This window comes from Schistocerca serialis, chromosome 4 (genome assembly GCF_023864345.2).
Source record: "Schistocerca serialis cubense isolate TAMUIC-IGC-003099 chromosome 4, iqSchSeri2.2, whole genome shotgun sequence".
NCBI lineage: Eukaryota > Metazoa > Arthropoda > Insecta > Orthoptera > Acrididae > Schistocerca > Schistocerca serialis.
In genome coordinates this window covers 232,149,196-232,173,153 of record NC_064641.1, presented here as the reverse complement: position 1 = coordinate 232,173,153, position 23,958 = coordinate 232,149,196, and the positions used below count along the sequence as shown (strand labels likewise).

At 42.5% G+C, this 23,958-nt stretch overlaps 1 protein-coding gene across 1 annotated transcript in view; it reads right to left on the bottom strand.

Moving 5' to 3' along the window:
• Positions 1-6,394, bottom strand: part of LOC126473720 (UDP-glycosyltransferase UGT5-like) — a 107,744-nt gene extending 101,350 nt beyond the window's left edge. The window contains exon 1 of the mRNA XM_050100966.1: positions 6,174-6,394. The gene's annotated coding sequence lies outside the window, so the exon portion shown is untranslated. The remainder of the gene's footprint in view (positions 1-6,173) is intronic.
• Positions 6,395-23,958: the final 17,564 nt, after the last annotated feature.

Here is a 23,958-nt window from a genome sequence, read left to right as displayed (position 1 = left end):
TGAGGCGCCATGTGGAAATGGAATGGCAAGCCGTTCCACAGGACTACATCCAGCATCTCTACGATCCTCTCCATGGGAGAATAGCAGCCTGCATTGCTGCGAAAGGTGGCTATACACTGTACTAGTGCCGACATTGTGCATGCTCTGTTGCCTGTGTCTATGTGCCTGTGGTTCTGTCAGTGTGATCATGTGATGTATCTGACCCCAGGAATGTGTCAATAAAGTTTCCCCTTCCTGGGACAATGAATTCACGGTGTTCTTATTTCTATTTCCAGGAGTGTATTACGGTGTTTATAAATCTCAGTATCCTGTTTATACATGCGCGCATGATAGTGCGTTGTTTTCAACATGATACTCGTCTCACTGAATTTTATTTGATGAACATCTTTATGGGAAACATGATCCGTTACAGCCAATTTATCCGTATCTCCCAACGTCTTCTTGTGTTCAACCAAACGGGTCTTAACACTTCCTTTCATGGTACCAATATAAACCAATCGACAGCCGCACGCAGTTTCATACATAGCCGGTGTAGCAAAGGATGTATATATTTTGCCAGTCTTACCCTTCTGGTGGGTCTGAAGATAGCTTCCACACCATACTTGCATAACACTTTCACAATGCGATCGGTAATCTTAGTAATGAATGGAATGAAATCTTTCTCCTGGCCATCCATTGTTCCTCATTGATCCCGATTCTCTTCCTAGGGCAAAATGCACAATTTAACTCCTTGTTAGACTAACCATTCTTCTTGACTGGCGATCATAGGTGTCCAGCCTTATCTTTTAAATAATTTATTTCACATATTTTCTACTCCCAGTCTACCAAGTTTTCAATCACACCTCTCTTTTGTCTCTGGTGGTGGTTAGGATCTTTACGAAGGTAACGGTCGGTATGCACGGTTTTTCTATTCTAACCACCATCCCACAAAAAACGAGACGTGGTTAAAACCTTGGTAGACGTGGCGTACAAAATTTGTGAACCGGCTTCTTTAATAGACAAGGTTAAACATCTGCAGTTGACGCCAGAGGAGAATGGTTATTCCAACAAGCAAGATATATCGAGCACTTCGCCCTAGGGAGACAATCAGGACCAACGAAGGACAACGGCCGCCCATGGGGAAAGTTTTGCTTCCGTTCATTAGAAAATTATAGATCGCATTGCAAAAGTGTTGAGCAATTGTAGTGTTGAAACTATCTTCAGACCCACCAGGAAGATAGAAGAATATTTAAGATACCGTTTGGATAGGCCGGGTGTCTATAAAATTCTTTGAATTTATGGATTGGTTTAATTGGTACCGTTAAAAAAAGTCTTAACACCCGCCCGATTGAACACAAGACGAACTGCCGTCTGGGACATATGAATAAATCGTCCGCAGTGGAACATTTTTATCAAATGGACGTTCGTGAAATAAAATTCAGTGGGACGAGCGTCATATCGAAAACACTGCATTATCATGTGCATATATACAGAGAGGATTTTGAGATTTATAAACACCATGATAATTTTAACAGAACAGAGGAAGGCGTTAAATTAGATAAAATTTGGATGTCAATGTTGTACCGTAAAAGTGACGATCGATTACTTTCAGTCGAGAATACAGGTATTCCCAGAGATAATCTCGTAGCCGACGTCAAGTGACTGCCACTGGTGTCCTCTACACATCCTATCTATTCAGGGCTCCCTTGACTGCTGGTCCCTAACAGAATTGTAATATATATATATATATATATATATATATATATATATATATATATATATATATATATATATATAAGGGTGATCCATTGATTGTGACCAGGCCAAATATCTCACGAAATAAGCATCAAACGAAAAAACTACAAAGAACGAAACTCGTCTAGCTTGAAGGGGGAAACCAGATGGCGCTATGGTTGGCCCACTAGATGGCGCTGCCATAGATCAAACGGATATCAACTGCTTTTTTTTTTAAATAGGAACCCCCAATTTTTATTACATATTCGTGCAGTACATGAAGAAATATGAATGTTTTAGTTGAACCACTTTTTTCGCTTTGTGATAGATGGCGCTGTAATAATCACAAACGTATAAGTTCGTGGTATCGCGTAACATTCCATCAGTGAGGACGGTATTTGCTTCGTGATACTTCACCCGTTTTAAAGTGGACTGTTTACCAATTGCGGAAAAGATCGATATCGTGTTGATGTATGGCTATTGTGATCGAAATGCCCAACGGCCGTGTGCTATGTATGCTGCTCGGTATCCTGGACGACATCATCCAAGTGTCCGGACCGTTCGCCCGATAGTTACGTTATTTAAGGAAACAGGAAGTGTTCAGTCACATGTGAAACGTCAACCACGACCTGCAACATATGATGATGCCCAAGTAGGTGTTTTAGCTGCTGTTGCGCCTAATCCGCACATCAGTAGGAGACAAATTGCGCGAGAATCGGGAATCTCAAAAACGTCGGTGTTGAGAATGCTACATCAACATCGATTGCAGCCGTACCATATTTCTTTGCACAAGGAATTGCATGGTCACGACTTTGAACGCCGTGTGTAGTTTTGCCACTGGGCACAAGAGAAATTACGGGACGATGACAGATTTTTTGCACGCGTTCTATTTAGCGACGAAGCGTCATTCACCAACGGCGGTAACGCAAACCGTCATAATGTGCACTATTGGGCAACGGAAAATCCACGATGGCTGCGACAAGTGGAACATCAGCGACCTTAGCGGGTTAATGTATGGTGCGGCATTGTGGGAGGAAGGATAATTGGCTCCCATTTTATCGCTGGCAATCGAAATGGTGCAATGTATGCTGATTTCCTACGTAATGTTCTACCGATGTTACTACAAGATGTTTCACTGCATGACAGAATGCCGATATACTGCCAACATGATGGCGGTCCGGCACATAGCTCGCGTGCGGTTGAAGCGGTATTGAATAGCACATTTCATGACAGGTGGACTGGTCGTCGAAGCAACATACCATGGCCCGCACGTTCACCGGATCTGACGTTCCCGGATTTCTTTCTGTGGGGAAAGTTGAAGGATATTTGCTATCGTGATCCACCGACAACGCCTGACAACATGCGTCAGCGCATTGTCACTGCATGTGCGAACATTACGGAAGGCGAACTACTAGCTGTTGACAGGAATGGCGTTACACGTATTGCCACATGCATTGAGGTTGACGGACATCATTTTGAGCATTTATTGCGTTAATGTGTTATTTACAGGTGATCACGCTGTAACAGCATGCGTTCTCAGAAATGATAAGTGCACAAAGGTACATGTATCACATTGGAACAACAGAAAAAAAATGTTCAAACGTACCTACGTTCTGTATTTTAATTTAAGAAACCCACCTGTTACCAACTGTTCGTCTAAAATTGTGAGCCATATGTTTGTGACTATTACCGCGCCATCTATCACAAAGCGAAAAAAGTGGTCCAACTAAAACATTCATATTTCTTCTCGTACTACACGAATATGTAATAAAAATGGGGGTTCCTATTTTAAAAAACGCAGTTGATATCTGTTTGACCTATGGCAGCGCCATCTGGAGGGCCAACTATAGCGCCATCTGGTTTCCCCCTTCAAGCTAGACAAGTTTCGTTCTTTGTAGTTTTTTCGTTTGACGCTTTTCTCTTGAGATATTTGGCCCGGTCACGATCAATGGACCACCCTGTATATATGTGTGTGTGCGAAGTCATGCATTGTTTGCTATGATGCGTACATATGAATTCAAAACTGCTGCAAATCTACATTTCAGTTTAACTTATATACCGGGTGATCAAAAAGTCAGTATAATTTTGAAAACTTTATAAACCACGGAATAATGTAGATAGAGAGGTAAAAATTGACACACATGCTTGGAATGACATGGGGTTTTATTAGAACCGAAAAAAAATGGTAGACGCGTGAAAGATCTCTTGGGCGTTTCGTTTGGTGATGATCGTGTGCTCAGCCGCCACTTTCGTCGTGCTTGGCCTCCCAGATCCCCAGACATCAGTCCGTGCGATTATTGGCTTTGGGGTTACCAAAGTCGCAAGTGTATCGTGATCGACCGACAACGCTAGGGATACTGAAAGACAACATCCGAAGCCAATGCCTCACCATAACTCCGGACATAATTTACAGAGCTGTTCACAACATTATTCCTCGACTACAGCTATTGTTGAGGAATGATGGTGGACGTATTGAGCATTTCCTGTAAAGAACATCATCTTTGCTTTTTCTTACTTTGTTACGCTACTTATTGCTATTCTGATCAGATGAAGCGCCATCTGTCGGACATTTTGTGGACTTTTGTATTTTTTTGGTCCTAATAAAACTCCATGTCATTCCAAGCATGTGCGTCAATTTGTACCTCTCTATCTACATTATTCCGTGATTTATTCAGTTTTCAAATTTATACTGACTTTTTGATCACCCGGTACACTAATGCTAAACGGAAGAACTACGATTCTAAGTGCAAATTATTTTGCAACATTAGACTTGGGCAAAGGAAAATGGTTTACTAGACTGGCAGCCTTCGGGGTGTATAAAGCAATGTCAAATATCACATCACCAAACTGTAAATTAAATCTAGCAGGTAACAAGTCTGTAAGTGTTTCCTATGGCGAAATCGATACTGATTATGTCAATGCATATTTAAAACGGTTTACAGAAGGGTCTGAGTTACATTCAAGTATCAATAACCTTAATATGTAGATATAAATAACTGAGGAGACTACTGACGAGAAGAGGAAGGATCAATCGGACACTTTTGTGTTTTACAATGAAACAATGTCGGGCATCAGATTCTGATCAAGTTTATGTGTCAAGTGGTAGCTATATTACCAACTATTACTACTCACACTGAGTGTAATATAGCAAAAATTGCTTATCTAAATGAGAGATTCATCCGAAATTTACATTTTTTTCCTGCATCCGACCCTTAAGCGTTACAGCGTGCAACTATTTGTGTACCTGCATCTACCAACATGCACAGGACGTACATGAACTATTAAAATGGCAGTAAAACTTGAAATGCTGTGATTCGTAATAATTGCACTGCAAACGGGCCGCAATGGAAATTCTAAAAATGATTCTAGTGAATTTGATCACTTGTAAATTAACAAAGGAGAAGGTATACTTAACTCATAATTATATCCACGAGCAGCTTAGAACAGGATTGTGAGTAGAACATTTACACCTTACTATATGACTTGTAGACGAAATTTCAAAGCACTAATTATGAAGGTCTTAAAGACGGTAGCTGTATCTTATCACCGAGGGAACTGAAGAAAACGACTCCCATTGTCGTAATCGACTATCGGAAACAAAACGAAATCATTAAATCAGGTCTAGTTGACGTACGTAGTCAGTTTATAACCATGGATAACTTCCCAGGGAGCACACCTACCTAATTAGCATGGCCGTGTCATAAATAACACACCGTTCAGTTGGTACAAAGAGATGCTTAAAAGGAATTTTAAAGAATTTCACTATGATACGTATCTCCATATTTCAGTCGTCCCAGGATTCCACGACGACAATGGTTTCTTTATGGTGAAAAATGTCACGTTGATCGCTCTAGGAGAAAAAGTACGTGTTATCACAACATTCAGTACGATTGTGGCATCGCAAAAACTATTTCCCAATGTTACATGCTTGAAAACACGATAAACGACATTGTGGTTGGTGCATCATTTCTATGGGATCTGATGCGATGAACCTGGTATTCAATACACGGACTTAACAAGTGGTTCAAATGGCTCTGAACACTATGGGACTTAACATCCGAGTTCATCAGTCCCCTAGAACTTAGAAGTACTTTAACCTAACCAACCTAAGGACATCACACACATCCATGCCCGAGGCAAGATTCGAACCTGCGACCGTAGCAGTCGCGCGTTTCCAGACTGAAGCGCCTAGAACCGCTCTGCCAACGGGGCCGGCACGGACTTTACAGCGACACTGAAGATGTTCGATCATACAAAGTGGAAAAACGGCTAGGATTCGAACAAATGGGTATGTAGCAGTGCGATCTCTTGAAGACATGAAGACATGCGATACCAGTCCTCATACTCTGAAGATTGTAAGTGATAAAGTTACCAAAGCATTTGACAATATAACACTACTGTTAAAATGGATGTTAAAACAAACTACTTTTTTTAAACAAAGCTGCTTTTACTTTACTCACCTCCAACACGTGCGAATAGATGTAGTGCGCGCCCACTGATAGTTACGGAGGGGGCAAGGTGGCGCGGCGTGGTTATGGAAGAGAGCGTGGAGACATTCGCTTTCCCATCTCCGCACAGTGCGCGAAACCACTGGTTTAAAAATGTTACTGTCGTTGTTAGCCGTACGCGTGGTGGCGGTGATGAACACACGTGTGTAGACATAATGAAAGTTAATGTGGAAACATTCGTTTATCCATCCCCGTACAAGTTGGCGAAACTAAATTTCTAGAGCCATAAAGGCCGTTCTTGAACAGCAATTAGCCGGACAAACTGTGACGGTTGAAACTCTTGCTCGTGTAAACCACGAATGTAAGCGTTCCCCGTATCGTTAAACTTCTTCTGCGACCTACATCGGTTTTGCGAAATACTCGTGCGGGCACTGTGATAATGCAAGTGTCCATGGAAACAATCGTTTGTGCTTGTCGTTAACTTTCTCCCACAAACTACGACGGTCGTAACGACGTTTGAAGATACTTGCTAAAAGGTTAATTATGGACGGGCGCAGATATTACATACTATCTGTGGATGTCTCCGATTGTACGAATGATTTACAAATACTTTTCTTTCGTAGCACCTCACTGTAGCGTACACTCAGGGGTAGGCGCGGAGTAATAAGGTGCTTTGGTCTCTGCATAAGACGTCTGAGAACGAGCCGCCTGCATCATCCCCACATAGCGCCGTCCTTGTCTTTTACACAACTACAAAATCGTTTTGGCATTTAATTTTTAGATGTACGAACGAAAAATTATGATCTATGTTTTACAGCTAAAACGATCGAATATTTTCCATCGCAGATAAGGTATTCCGTATGTACCCATCCTGAAACACATACCTATACACTGAGGCGATAAAAGAAATGAGATAGCAATATGCACACATATACTAATGGCCATTAAAATTACTACACAACGAAGATGACGTGCTACAGATGCGAAATTTAATCGACAGGAAGAAGATGCTGCGATATGCAAGTGTTTAGGTTTTCAAGGCAATCACAAAAGGTTGGCGCCGGTGGCGACACCTACAACGTGCTGACATGAGGAAAGTTTCCAACCGATTTCTCATACAAAATCAGCAGTTGACCGGCGTTGCCTGGTGAAACGTTGCTGTGATGCCTCGTGTAACGAGGAGAAATGCGGACCACCACGTTTCCGACTTTGATAAAGGTCGGATTGTAGCCTATCGCGATTGCGGTTTATCGTATCGTGACATTGCTGCTCGCGTTGGTCGAGATCCAATGACTGTTAGCAGAATATGGAATCGGTGTGTTCAGAAGGGTAATAGGGAAGGCCGTACTGGATCCCAATGACCTCGTAGCACAAGCAGTCGAGATGACAGGCATCTTATCCGATGCCTGTAACGGATCATACAGCCACGTCTAGATCCCTGAGTCAACAGATGTGGACGTTTGCAATACAACAACCATCTGCACGAACATTTCGACGACTTTTGCAGAAGCAGTGACTATCAGCTCGGAGACCATGGCTGCGGTTACCCTTGACGCTGCATGACAGACAGGAGCGCCACCGATGGTGTACTCAACGACGAACCTGCGTGCAAAAATGGCAAAACGTCATTTTTTCCGATGAATCCAGGGTCTGTTTACAGCATCATGATGGTCGCATCCGTGTTTGACGACATCGTGGTGTACGCAAATTGGCAGCGTGTATTCGTCATCGCCATACTGGCGTATCACCCAGCCTGATGGTACGGGGCGCCATTGGTTACACGTCTCTGTCACTTCTTGTTCGCATTGACGGCACTTTGAACAGTGTACGTTACATTTCAGATGTGTTACGACCCGTGGCTCTACCCTTCATTCGATTCCTGCGAAACCCTACATTTCAGCAGGATAATGCAAGACCGCCTGTTGCTGGTCCTGTACGGGCCTTTCTGAATAAAGAAAATGTTCGACTGCTGCCCTGGCCAGTAAATTCTCCAGATCTCTCACCAATTGAAAACGTCTGGTCCATGGTGGCCGAGCAACTGGCTCGTCACAATACGCCAGACACTACTCTTGATGAACTGTGGTATCGTGTTGAAGCTGCATGAGCAGCTGCACCTGTACACGCCATCCAAGCTCTGTTTGACTCAATGTGCAGGAGTATCAAGGCTATCATTATGGCCAGAGGTGGTTGTTCAGGGTACTGATTTCTCAGGGTCTATGCACCCAAATTGCGTAAAAATGTAATGACATGTCAGTTCTAGTAAAATATATCTGTCCAATGAATACCCGTTTATCATCTGCATTTGTTCTTGGTGCTGAAATTTTAATTGCCAGTAGTGTATAAATGGCTGTAGCATCGCGTTCACCAGGTGGTAAAGGGCAGTCCATTGGTGTAGCTATTATTTGCACTAAGATGATTGGTGTGAAAAGATTTCCGACGTAATTATGGCCGCACGACGGGAATTAACAGACTTTGAACGCTGAATGATAGTAGGAGCTAGATGCATGGGGCATTCTATTTCGGAAATCGTTACAGAGTTCAATATGGCGATACCTTCGGTGCCGAGAATCCGAAACTTCAGGCATTTGTCCTCACTACGGGCAACGCAGTGGCCGACGGCCTTCACTTTACGACCGAGAGCAGTTGCTTCTGCGTAGAGTTGTCGGTGCTAACAGATAAGCAACGCTGCTTGAAATAATCACAGAAATCGTTGTGGGACGTACGACGAACGTATGCGTTAGGGCAGTGCGGCGAAATATGTCTTTATTAGGCTAAGGCAGCAAACGACCGACGCGTGTGCCTTTGCTAACAGCACTACATCGTTGCAGCGCATCTCTTTGGCTCGTGACCATTTGGTTGGACACTAGATGACTGTAAAACCGTGAACTAGGCAGATGAGACCTGATTTTACGAGGGTGAGTCAAATGAAAACATTAAATATTTTTTTAAATATTATTTATTGTGCAGAAGTGGTACAAAACTGTATCACGTTTCAACATAATCTCTCCCACGCTCAATGCAAGTTCTCCAGCGATTACAAAGTGCATAAATTCCCTCAGAAACAGATTCTTTTGGTAGTCCACTCAACCACTCATGCACCGCGTGGCGTACCTCTTCATCAGAATGGAACTTCTTTCCTCCCAGTGCGCCTCTGAGTGGTCCAAACAAATGGAAATCACTTGGGGCAAGGTCTAGTGAGTACCGTGGATGAGGTAGACACTCAAAATGCAGGTATGTTATTGTTGGAACTGTTGTACGGGCAGTGTGGAGCCTTGCATTGTCATGTTGCAAAAGGACACCTGCTGACAGCAATCCACGTCGCTTTGATATGATTTCAGGCCACAGATGATTTTTTAGGAGATCTGTGTATGATGCACAGGTTACAGTGGTCCCTCTAGGCATGTAATGCCCCCAAACTGACGCCTTTTGCGTCCCAAAAGCGAGTCACCATAACCTTTCCTGCTGATGATTCAGTTAGAAACTCCTTTGGTTTTGGTGATGGGGAATGGCGCCATTCCTTGCTCGCTCTCTTCGTTTCCAGTTGGGGAAAGTGAACCCAGGTATTGTCCGCTGTAACGATTCTTGCAAGGAAGCCATTACTTTCTCGTTCAAAGTGCCGAAGACGTTCTTCACAAGCATCAACACGTCGTTCTCTCATTTCTGGAGCCAGCTGCTGGGGCACCCATCTTGCAGACACTCTGTGAAACTGGAGCACATCATGCACAATGTGGTGTGCTGACCCATGACTAATCTGTATACATGCTGCAATGTCATTCAGTGTCACTCGGCGGTTTTCCTTCACTACGGCTTCAACTGCTGCAATGTTCTGTCGAGTCTCAACTCGTTGTGCCTGACCTGGACGAGGAGCATCTTCCACTGAAGTCACACCATTTGCGAACTAACTACTCCATTCGTAGACTTGCTGCTGTGACAAACAGGCATCACCGTACTGAACCTTCATTTGTCGATGAATTTCAATAGGTTTCAAACCTTCACTACGCAAAAACCGAATAACAGAACGCTGTTCTGCCCTGATTCAAGTCGCAAGTTGGGCGGCCATCTTTATACTGATACTGCGACGGTATGTGTGCATCGGCAATATGCTGGCACCTACAGGCTATTCTGCGCGCTGTTTGTAGCACGCTTACCAACTTACATGATAACAGAGCGAAATTTCGATTTGTCATTACAAATTTAAGGTTTTCATTTGACTCACCCTCATAGTTGATAAGAGTCGATGATAATATTCGAGTGTGCGCAGACCCCACGACACCATTGACTCAAATTGTCAGCAGCGCACTGTGCAAGCAGGTGGTGGCTCCATAATGGCGTGGGCTGTGTTTACGTTGAATGGACTGATTTTTCTTGTCCAGCTGAACCAATCGTTGACTGGAAATGGTTTTGTTCGGCTGTTTGGAGGCTATTTTCAGTCATTCGTGGACTTCACCCCAAACAACGATAAAATTTTTATGGGCGACAAGGCGCCGTGTCACAGAGCCACAGTTGTGTGCGATTGGTTTGAAGGCCATCTGGACAATTCGAGCGAATGATTTCGCCATTCATATCGCCCGACATGGATAACATCGAACATTTATGGAACATAATCGAGAGGTCAGTTCATGCACCAGACCCTGCAGCGGCAACACTTTCCCAATTATAGACGGCTATAGAGGCAGTAATATTTCTACAGGGGACTCCGACGACTCGTTGAGTCCATGCCACGTCGTGTTTCTGTACTATGACGGACAAATAGAGGTCCGACTCCATCTTAGGAGGTATCCCATGGCCTTTGTCAACTGGGGTGAGGGGCACGGAGGGGTATTATTCTGCTGTGCTTGCTTCCATCTTCTCCCAAAATCTTTTCATGCTCTCACTATGGTTTTTCTTACGTTCCTCTGTCAGCGTTCTCTTAGATGTGACGGTTTAGCTTTAAACTGACGCTTGTCCTGTAGAATTTTGTTTGTAATGCCTATTTCCTAAGTATATTTTTCAATGTCAAGTGCCCCACGGTTTTTTACTTTCATTAAGAGGGCATACTAGGACTTCTTCTGGTCAGTCTACTATTTTCATTTTGAGACTGTGGCCAAAGAATTTCGGTCCTTTATCTGAGTGTCCGAAATTATCTCCACTTTTTCTGTAACTCGTTGAACTTCCGTCTCAATCAGATGCACTCAGCACAAAATGGACCAAGAATTTTCTTTAGTATTTTCCTCTGTACTGTGTCTATACCTGTATTTAATAATCTGCCTCCAATTTACAGTCTCTAATGCATATAATGTTTCAAGTTTGACTATTGTGATACAAATTTTTAATTTAATGACAGTGGGTTTTTATTACAGCTATTCAGTGTAGTTCTGTAAGATTTTTGTAATTTAGTGATTCTGTCTTTGCTGCTTCACGATTTAATGCAGAGGTTAGGTTCGAATCATCCCTTGGGCATGGTTTGCGTGTTGTCCTTCGTGTCAGTTAGTTTAAGTTAGATTAAGTAGTGCGTAAGTTTAGGGACCTATGACCTCAGCACTTTGGTCCCATAAGACCTTACCATAAATTACCAATTTCCAGATTTAGGATGAGTCCTCATAGGTATTTAAACTAGTATAAACTTGTATACTTGAGATATTTTGCTAGACTTTGTAAACATGGTTTCCCATTTAAGTATCTCTAAGTATCGAGGAGATTGTATTGTTTTTTTCCATAAGAAATTTTTGTTATGCCACAGCCAAGGTAGCTCCTGAGGGCTAGCAACCCATATTACACCACAGAGGACAAGGCTGTCTATATCCAAGGCGTACCAAAAGCACGATGGTAAATACCAACTATTTACATACAAGATAATGGAAACAGACATCCCGAGCACTACTTCCTGCAGAGGAAGCTCGAGCCACGGCCTGCAGGAAGTATCACTACGCCATAACCTGACTGGCTGGAGACAGCTTTTTAGGGGCTAGAACCAGCCCCGAAGTTCAGTTCACTCTGGATGCCGACCTCGTGTACTTCGACCGCTGAATTGGACTCTTACTAGTGTATGTGTGTGTTACCACGAACCTTTGCGGAAAATTAGAACTGAACTTTTCTTTGCCTCAATTAGGAGACTTTTACTGGCATTGTTATTGATACCTTTCTTTTGCTGTTCAGTCATCAACCTTCTGATTTTTCATCAATAAAAGTTGTGTTTGTGAAAAATTCCGAATTGTCAGTCACAACAATTTTCAGTTCACTTTTAGCCGGTATTTCATGGAGTCTTTTGAGGGAATTTACACCTCTACTCTGTTGTTTGAAACATCGCTGCACTGTCTGCATAAGCTAAACTGTGTAAACGAATTTTAGTTTCTTGTAGTCTGCTAATGCTTGTTCCTTCCTTTTCATAGTACAAGATTTAACTGTGCGGGGGGTAATCTGTCTCCCTGTCGGACTCATGTCTATATATCCAAAGCTTCAGACATTTCACCTTGTAATTTAACTTCTGGGATGGTGTCGTTTAATATTTGTTTAATCAATGTATTGTCCTTCCATCCACTTTAAACTCTTCTAGTGTACATCTGTATTCTGAACAGTATTTTTAAGCCCTGTAAGATGTTTGCTGTTCTTGTAAGACCGTCTTCAAACTAAAGAATTGTTCCACACAAGATCCCCTTTCCCTAAAACCTGCTTGATACTCGCCAATTGAAAGGTCCGTTTCTGGTTCAAGACTTTTAATAAGATTTTTGAAAGAATTTTTAAGTAATAACTAACAAAGACATCACTCTGTAGTTATCACATTAGTTTGATCCACTTATTCTGTAATCGGTGGATTATTCCACATTGTCTTTCTTTAGGTATTGTTGCCTCCAACCAAATACCTGAGGGACTTTATACATTGACTTCTTGAGGCTTTTATCGCCTATTCTTCACTTTCTGTTATCATCATATCTTCTCCTCGAGCTTAATTGTTTTTAAGTTCACATATTGCTTTGTCAGCTTCTTATATTGTTGGAGGCGCTGATTCTACGTTGGGCTCAGATTTTCCAAATGTAAATTCGGCTACAGGAGATACAGAGTTTAAAAGATCATAAACTACTGGTCTAGGAATATAATGAATTTTTTTGAGACAGAGAAGTTGCTGTCCATGCATCAGCACGGCTTTAGAAAGCATCGCTCCTGCAAAACGCAACTCGCGCTTTTTTCGCATGATACCATGGATGAAGGGTATTAGACGGATGCCATATTCCTTGACTTCCGGAAAACGTTTGACTCGATGCCCCACTGCAGACACCTAACTAAGGTACGAGCATATGGGATTGGTTCCCAAGTATGTGAGTGGCTCGAAAACTTCTTAAGTAATAGAACCCAGTACGTTGTCCTCGATGGTGAGTGTTCATCGGAGGTGAGGGTATCATCTGGAGTGCCCCAGGGAAGTGTGGTAGGTCCGCTGTTGTTTTCTATCTACATAAATGAACTTGATAGGGTGGGTAGCTATGTGCGGCTGTTTGCTGATGGGAAGGTATCGTCGATGAGTGAGGATACAAGATGACTTGGACAGGATTTGTGAATGGTGTAAAGAATGGCAGCTAACTCTAAATATAGATAAATGTAAATTAATGCAGATGAAGAGGAAAAAGAATCCTGTAATGTTTGAATACTCCATTAGTAGTGTAGCGCTTGACACATTCACGTCGATTAAATATTTGGGCGTAACATTGCAGAGTGATATGAACTGGGACAAGCATGCTATGGCAGTTGTGGGGAAGGCGGATGGTCGTCTTCGGTTCATTGGTAGAATTTTGGGAAGATGTGGTTCATCTGTAAAGGAGACAGCTTATAGAACGCTGGTGCGACCTATTCTTGAGTACTGCTCGAGCGTTTGGGATCCCTATCAGGTCGATTGAGGGAGGACATAGAAGCAATTCAGAGGCAGGCTGCTAGATTTGTTACTGGTAGGTTTGATCAACACGCGAGTGCTACGGAAATGCTTCAGGAACTCGGGTGGGAGTCCCTAGGGGAAAGGACGCGATCTTTTCGTGAATCGCTACTGAGGAAATTTAGAGAACCAGCATTTGAGGCTGACTGCAGTACAATTTTACTGCCGCCAACTTCAATTTCGCAGAAAGACCACAAAGATAAGATAAGAGAGATTAGGGCTCGTATTGAGGCATATAGGCAGTCATTTTTCCCTCGTTCTGTTTGGGAGTGGATTTCGGAGTATGTATGTAGATGTAGGAGCAACGTGTTTGAGTAGTAATCAGATAGTCGTGGTTTGAACATCGTCACTGCTTAAATTTTCAACAAAAATCATCAGCAATGGCGGCCGAAGACTTCTCTCATGGGAAGTCACCCTCGTTCTGCCAGCGGCCTTGTCAAAGAGGGCGGAGGAGCGGAAAGTGTTTCAGGGCACGCCCTTGCCATAGGGTTGGGAAAATGCCCCTTAAAAGGCGGAAGAATCAGCAGTGACCAATAGTACGAGTTCGCACAAGGAATAGAAACCACTGTATTAAGGACTCATACAGTAATGTCTATCGACAGAAGATCTGCCTGCAACTGGAAAAGTGTTAACAATAACACTTTTCCAGTTACAGACAGAGAGACATCGGCAAAAGATTCCTCCACCCTGATCGCCGAGAGGGGACTGGCAAGGGTTAGGTGACCATGAGAAAAAGATTGAATAACCTACGGAAGGGTAACGTCCCACGAATTGGAGAGTGGAATATCAGAAGTTTGAACATTACAGGTAAGGTAGAAAATCTGAGAAGGGAAATCCTGAAGGTAAGTCTAGATACGGTGGGTCAGCGCGTTCATATGGAAAGAATACAAGGATTCTTGGCCAGACAAATATAGCGTAACATCAACAGCAGCGGAAAATGGTGCAAAGGGGAGCAAGTTGACATTTCTTGTCTAAAAATATATCTGGGAAGTATCCGCTTGTTATTTGTCTTGCACTCTTTTTCTATTTGTGATAATGTGGTTTTATCATACTGTCGTTTTACGAATCGAACAATTTTGTAAGTATGTTTCTGAACGGTGGTGAATTCGTGCCACTTTTGTTTGGTTTTATGGAAGTTCCGATCTTCCTAGGCTTTAATTATTTTCTCTGTGGCCTTATCTCATATATTAATCCACCACCCATGTTTACGTTTCTTTGAGAGTATGTCAGTATGTTGGGAAGGTTGTACGAGAGTATCTTTAAGTCCTGAGCAGCTGGAAACTCTTGGCTGAGGATGTTTGCACAGAAGATGATCCAATTTTTTTTAAAGAATTTCTGGTTGTGTTTTTAGATTTTTGTTTATTGTTGATGTCTTTCTACTTGCCTACCATTTATTTTTAATAAATATGTGGGTATCATAATCGAAGAACACTTTTTTACTTTTAATTTCTAAATTTCTTTTTAATTTTTGTTTGAGATGACCATTTTCCCTATTTTAAATTCTCCAAGATAAGGCGTTGGAGATTTTAAAATTTCCTCTTCTTAGGCAATACCAGGAAATCTGTTGACCTCAGTTTCATTTGCAGAATTTTTATTAGTCCTTTCGTGAGCAGGGTACAATCTTGCATTTGTTCTGAATTTCTTTTCCTCGCCATTTTGTGTCTGCCCTCCAAATTTTAATATGGTGATCGGGTACAGCAGCTCAAGTTTCTGCCTCTTAATTCCCAGAATTGCTCCACTTCATCTTGTAATTCTTTTGGTTATAATGTTGCATGGTCATTGATTAATATAAAAGCCTTGTTCCCTAATTTTATTGATAACATTCCGAATGTGAAGTAAGATTCAGTATTAGATTTATTGTATTTATTTTGATTGTAAACCCAGTTCCAAAATGCAGTGGTGTGTTGGGTTCCTAGATTCCTTGTTCACCTTCGTAAATTCTGTGATTTCCTGAAGCAAACTGGCATTCTTTTCTATATGTCGTTCCTTATTGTGTCTGGATTTAGATGTTTCTCTAGTATATCAGTCAGTTGCTTTAATTTTCCCGGTTTTAGAGGTGTTTGGGTTTTAGTACCTATGAATGTTTTGCCCTTGGATGAAGAGATTTGGGAAGCTCATGTACTTTCGCGCATGATGTTCTCGGTCCTCCGGAATCCGACAACCTAGAAATTTAGTAGAGTCTGTGGTAGCTGCATTCTTTGTAGACGCGTCTATCACGTTAAAAATAACGTGAGGATCAATTTTTTCCAGCTCATTATTACAGCTGTGTTACTGAGCTTTAGAGGTTGCCTCACGCTGCTTTCTGGTACTTTTTTACGGCTTCTCTATATGCTAAGCTTCCTTTTTTATTAGGGCCTAGGACCGGCAGTAAAAGACATGTTAGAGAGCCAGCAGCAGCGTAATGTAAAAGAGGTGATTCATTTATTAATCAGTAAACAGTGGTACATTACTCTAAACACGTGTGTGTAAATGGTGTTTACATACAGTGTATTCTAATATAAAGTATTGCTTTGTAGATTATTGTATAGCCGTGGAGGAGGAATCACAGTCAAATATACATGAGACCACTCCTAGCGTTTGAGCTGACTATTACCGAGTATATGAGAAAGTAGCAGTCGCTGCGTTAATCTTTTTTGCGACTGTTATTTAATGTGATACTTTGATGTTTGTTTTTGTTATAGGATTGTTTCGTCACAGAAACTCTGGAATCGCCACAGCCCACGTCTACCGAACAATTGTTGGCACCAACATCATCACAGTTTCGCTTTTCATCGCCACAGACCAGACCAGATCTGTAACTGTAACGTTCCTAGCCGAAAGTAGTATCAACACAACCTGGTGTTTTACATCCATGTTACCGCAGCCTATGCACCCGCAGTCTAGGGCATGGCGTCTCTGGCTAGTAATCAAAACGTCCTCGGTCCTGGGTTCAACCCTACCACCACTTTCCTTCTGAATAAAAATCATCAGCTATGGTGGCAGAAGACCTTCGGCATAAGAAGTCACCCTCGTTCTGACAACGGCCCTCTCAAAGAGGGTGGAGGAGCGGACAATGGTTCAGGGCACTCTCTTGCATTTGGGGTGGGAAACTGCCCCTAAAAGGCGAAAGAATCAGCAATGATCAACGATATGAGGATGCAGAATGCAAAGGAAATCACAATACTAAAGACACATAATGTGTACCCACAGGATATGTGCACACTAATTGAAAAAGTGCAAGCGGGAAAGCCGGCCGAGACAGCTACGGTCGCAGGTTCAAATCCTGCCTCGGACATGGATGTGTGTGATGTCCTTAGGTTACTTAGGTTTCAGTAGTACTAAGATCTAGGGGACTGATGACCTCAGATGTTAAGTCCCATAGTGCTCAGAGCCATTAACCTCAGATGTTAAGTCCCATAGTGCTCAGAGTCAGCCAGAACTTAAAGTGGGAAAAGATTCTGGTCTAGTCCAGCATTCGGATTTCCGGGAGCGAACAGCAGAGGGAGAGGTGACCAGGGGGAAAAGTTTGCATAACCAACCGAAGAGTAACGTTCTATGAGTCAGGATGTGGACTGTGAGAATTCTGGACGTGGTAGGGAAGCTAGAAAATCTTTAAAGCGAAATGTTAAAGCTCCCTCTAGATACAGTGAGAGTCCGTAAAATAGGAAGGGAGACGAGTGCAGGGTAATGTCAACAGCAGTAGCAGTGGTGCAGTATGAGAAGTACTGCTTATGAATAGGAAGGTAGGGCTGAGAGTGAGTTATTGTGAAGAGTTCAGAGTTTAGGATTGTTCTCATCAGAATCGACAGCGAACCAACATCGACAACAATAATTCAGATACACATACCTACGTCGAAATCAGACGATGAAAGGGTAGAGAAATCGTACGAAGACACTGAACGGATAATTCAGGGTGGATTTGAATGTGGTTGTAGGGGGAGGAGTGGAAGAAGGGGTTATTGGAGAACACGGGCTTGATTGTAATGGGATAGGAAAAAGACTAATTCAATTCCGCAATACATTTCTGCTAGTAATAGAGACTACTCTGATCAAGAATCACGGGAGGAGGGAGTGCACATGAGAAAGGCCGAAGACATTGGAAGATATCAGTTCGATTACATCACGATCAGGCAGAGATGCCATAATCAGATATTGGATTGTAGGTCGTACCCAGGAGCGGATATAGACTCAGATCATAACTTAGTAATGATGAAGAGTAGGCTGACGTTTAAGAGACTAGTGGGGAAGAATCAATGTGTAATGAAATGGGATACTGTAATCCCAAGGAATGAAGAGGTATACTTGAAGTTTTCTGAGGCTGTACATGCTATGATAATGAATAATTCAATAGACAGTTCTGTTGAAGAGGAATGGACATTTCTAGAGAGGACTATCACAGAAGTTGGAAAGAAACATAGGTACAAGGATGGTAACTGTGAAGTAAACATGGGTAACTGAAGATACACTTCGTTGATCCACGAACGAAAGAAGTGCAAAAATATTCAAGGAAATTCAGGCAAACAGAAATACAAGTCATTTAGGAATCAAATAAACAGGAAGCGCAGGAAAGCTAAGACGTAAAGGTTGCATGACAAACGTGAGTAAATCGAAAAAGAAATGATTGTTAGTAGAACTGACTCAGAATATAGAAAAGTCAAAAAAACTCTGCTGGCATTAAAAGCAAGGGCGGTAACGTTAAGAATGCAATGGAAATTGCAGTGTTAAATGCAAAGGAGAGAGGACATAGTTGTGAAGAGTACATTGAAGGCCTCTATGTGGGGGAGCATTTGTCTGATGACGTGAGAGAAGAAGGGACGAAATAAAGAATCCAGTTTTAAAATCAGAGTTTAACAGAGTTTTGGACAACTTAAAATGAAGTAAGACAGAGGGGACAGATAAAATTCCATCTTAATGTTTAAACTCATTGGGGGAAATAGCGACAAAACGACTATTGACGTAGGAATGTAGAACGTATGAGACTGGTTTAGTTACGTCAGAGGGCAAAGCAGTTAACTGCTAGAACGACCGCATTGTCAGCTAAACTGCTCGTGCATACAAGTAACTGACAAGATTGGTCTACGGGGAATAGAAAAGAAAATCGAGAATCTGTTAGATGACGATCGGTTTGCCTTTAGGAAAAGTAAAGTCCCCCAGAGAGACAGTTCTGGCGTTGCGGCTGATAATGGAAGCAAGAGTAAAGAAAAATAATGACACATTCTTAGGATGTTCCGATCCGCAAAAAGCGTTCGGCCATGTGACATGCTGCAAGATGCTCGAAATTCTGAATAAAATAGGCTTAAACTATAGAGAAAAAATGGTTCAAATGGCTCTGAGCACTATGGGACTTAAATTCCGAGGTCATCAGTCCCCTAGAACTTAGAGCTACTTAAACCTAATTAACCTAAGGACACCACACACACCCATGTCCGAGGCCGGATTCGAACCTGCGACCGTAGCGGTCGCACGGTTCCAGACTGAAGCGCCTAGAGCCGCTCGGCCACCCCGTCCGGCAAACTACAGAGAAAGATAGGTAATATACAATATGTACAAGAACCAAGAGAGAACAATGAGACTGGAAGACCAAGGACGAAGTGCTCGCATTAAAAGGGTGTAAGATAGGGATGTAGTTTTTCGCCCCTACCGTTAAATTTGTATATCAATAGTTGGATTAAAATTCAGAGTGAAAGCATATCACAGGTAAGATTCGCCGAAGTCCAGTGATGGTAAAACTGCATATAGTTTTGTTGATCCTATGCATTTTTCTGATTTCTACGGTTAGCGGCAGAAACATACATATTTATTGCTAATCTCTAGTAGCGACAAAGCAGCATTACTGCTGTGAACTGGGAGGGTGATCCCATTGTCTCATATTCTAGCATCACGAAACAGACATAGCATTTCCAGCCACATATCTAATAATATGTTTATTTTATCACACTAATATCATTTTGCATTGTACATTGGGACAGATGCACTGAGATGGCTGCTCTCTGAGCTTGAAAATATTCCAATGAACGTTGATGAGATTTATAACGCAGTCATTACTATGACTAAAACGCCGGAAGGGCAATTATAGTATGAGAATGGTGTTGAATGCTATATTCGTGTTCAGTGAATAGATAAACAAACTGAAAAAACTGTGTAGGTATCGTTGTCATCTAACAGGTAAAGTCCATGGTGCAGCATATGATCCGTGCAATTTTAATTATCAGCGTTTACAGCACATATTATTTTTTTTTCAAAATTTGAACAGATATGATGCTTACTTCCTTGTTGAAGCTTGACTGAATTTGATTAAGCTAATGAACAGATCAGCGTTATAGCTGAGAGCACAAGAAAAGATATTTCATTTTCAAAGAGGATGACAAAGTGTATTGCGCTACACTTCCTACCCACCCTTCATGCCGGCACTACTGCAGAAACTTGCTGGGAGCATGTGTTAAGAGGATTTTCATCTCACTCGGGCAGCGCATACTGATGACGCTAAACTTCAACCCGTAATGAGGAAAGGTGTCTTCCCATATGAATATTTAGATTCAGAGAAGACACTCCGTGAAGCCTTGTTACCAAATGTAGCCACATTCTGCAGTAAACTTACTGGTAACGATATAACAAATGTGCTACGTATTTGGGACGAGTCAATGATTCTAATCTAAGGGGGTATAGGGAAGTATGCGTCCCTTCATATGAATACTAATGTACACTAACTTGCGGACGTCTTCAGACAATACCGGACTGTAAGCAATGAGTTGGATTCTGCCTTCTGCTGTAACGCACCAGGGCTTTCACGGGACGCGATGTTGAAAACGACACGTATCACATCAGAACTACAATGACAGAAAAGAACACAGCATCGAGAAGGAGCTCTGCGACATAAACGAATGTTGGCAGGTGTGTTTTTACATCTGAAACATGGTGCCTATTCCAGTTTTGTGTTGCTAGTTGCGCAGGTATTAGGATCCAAATCAGGTTTGATTTATATACGCGCTGTAATGGTTGTGAGAGTTAGTTACCATTGAGATTGGACATGATGAGTCGATGTTAGTCAAACATACCTTTAAAGCGACGAAGCCGCCATTATTTTCCACTGAGTGTGAATGAGGACATGTAATGCGCCTACGAGAAGCTGGATGTTCCTTCTGTGATATTGCAGAATGACTTGGCAGGAATGTAGGCACTGTACATGATTGCTGGCAGTGATGGTAGCGAGAATGTACGGTAGCAAGAGGATCATGATTCGGACGCACACTTGGCACTACCGGGAGGGAAGACCATCATGTTTGGCGTATGGCTCTGGCGCATCATACTGCATCTGCAGCAGCAATTTGAGCAGCAGGTGGCACGACAATGACGCAACGGACTGCTACAAATTTGTTACTTCGAGGCTAAATCCGAGCCAGATGCCTTGTAGCGTGCACTTCACTGACTCCAAACCACCGCCACTTGCAACTTCAGTAGTGTCAAACGAGAGCTCATAGGAGGACAGGATGGAGGTCTGTTGTGTTTCCTGATGAAACCTGGTTCTGTCTTTGTTCCAGTGATGGCTGTGTGTTGGTTAGAAGGAGGCCAGTTGGGGGCTGTCTGCGTGCCACGCGCACTGGACTTACACCAGGAGTTATGGTTTGGCGTGCGATTTCGTTTGACGGCCGGAGAACTCTTGTGGTTATCCCACACTCCTTAAATACAAATTTTTACGTTAGTCTGGTGTTTTGACCTGTTGAGCTGCCATTCATAAACAGCATTCCGGGGTGTGTTTTCTACCAGTATAACGCTCGCCAATGCCGATATTGTAACCCAACATGATCTGCAGGATGTCGACGTTTGCCTTGGGCTGGTCTCTCACCAAATCTGTCACCCATCGAACACATAAGGAACATCATCGGAGGACAACTCCAGCTTCGTGCACAAACAGCATTCACCATCCCTGAATTGATCAACCAATTCCCCCAGGCATGGAACTTTATCCGGCACCTTTATAAAACAGTACATGCACATTTTCATGCTCGCATTCAACATTCGAGGGCGACCGTGATGTCAACTAAACACACGAGTACCGTTATGCAAGATGGTTTTTGGTGGGTTAGTGCCAAGCCCTCTGCCACACCCTCTGGTAGGAAGTTTAAATTTTGGCGTGATATTGAATTAAGTGCTTCAACAGATCACATGGTAGTCCCCCGCCCCCCTTTCCGACTTTAGGCATGATGGCTCGTTATCCTCTCGGAAAATGAGCGTAAAATTATTAAATTTGGAGGGAATTTTGCTCGAAGAGTTTACGCCTATAGCTAGGGTAAGTTATTATGGTGTTGCCACGACTAGAGACCGCTCATGAGGTCATTCAATTCGAATTGAATTTTTGCGTCGAAATAGTCGAAGTTTTTTTCCTCATTTTACACATGCTGGGTATGTCTCTGCTGATCATTTGTGATCGATGGCGGTACACTTCGCTGGACATCACAAAATATAGAGATGCGAGTGCAGTCGGACGTAAAAATTATACTCATTTTTCTCATAAAACTATATGAAAATGGGCTTTGTCTACTTCCATGGAAAGAGAACACTTATTATCATCGTGTATGTTTTGTTTCTCATTTGTTTTTAATAGTTGCTTTTTTTTTATAGCAGTCCAGTTGAAGTTAAACAGTCCAGTACAGAACGGTGGGCGACTTCCTCGGTCCTAGCTGGACTTTCCTCTGGAATTTCATGTCGTTCCAAAGGACTCCTGTCATTCAGAGAACTACTTTTAACAGATTGCAAGAAAGAGTGTTGACATTAAACAAAAGTGTTTTCAATTGCAGAACGAGAGGAATATTGGAGGCGCTGAGGACCTGTCCAGTCTCTGAGAGCTCGTCACCGCAGGTGCGCCCACTAATCATTAGGGGCGGCTTTGTCAGTATACTTTAAACACCCAAGATGCGTTTGGGCCAACTGTCCTTTTATCTCCTTTGGTTTAGTTAACTATACCCGCTTTGGTGTTGGTAAATTTGTTAAAATTTTTTGAATTTCTTTAAATTTATCATCTACCTACAGCATTAGTGGCTTATTGTGGTGTTACCACCACAAGAGGCTGAGATATCAGTTCTTGTTGTGCTGTCGGTATGGAAGGAGCATGTGTTTAACTAGCGAGATGTTGGTATGAGGGAGGGGGAGTATTAAAAGCTGTATTTCATGCACTCGTTCATCCAAGGAGTGCATCCACAGCTCACTACATGAAGAATGGAAGTAAGCATTAATGCTTGAACATATGAAGAGGACGAATGCAGTCCTGCAAATAAATGCTTTGCATCGAGATGCATTAAGGATGCATTACACAATGCATGGAAAGATCTGTCCCTGCTGGAACTGTCTGTCGACGTTATTCCAGTCGGTAGGCGATAACGTAGATGATAGCAGAACGATTAAGGACTCGAGAATTGACGCTTACGCAGACAAGGTTCTTATTCTCAGAACACCACTATCTCCTAGAATTTGCGCTGTTCCAAAGATACATAACGAAAGTTATCCTTTGGGGCCAATAGTGAATGGAATCAATTCGCCTACTTACAATTTGGCTAAGTATCTAGCCTGCAAATTAAGACGCCCTGTTGGCAAGACGGACTCTTATGAGAAGAATTCGACGCACTTTCTAGAACGCCAAAAGAGAGAAACAATTTTACATGTAGACATCATGGTCAGCTTTGACGTGAATACACTATTTACGCACGTGCCAGTAGATGAAATTATCCGCATCCTTCGGGAGTATGTCCCGCCAGACATATGCGACCTGGTTGTTTTGTGCGTGACTCAAACGTACTACAAATGGCAAGGAAAATACTACGAGCAGACAGACGGTTTAGCAATGGGATCTCCCCTATCCCGCTGGCAGCCGACATATTATTGGAAGCCTTTGAAGCAACGGCCCATGGTTCAGCTCCTTTACGCCCA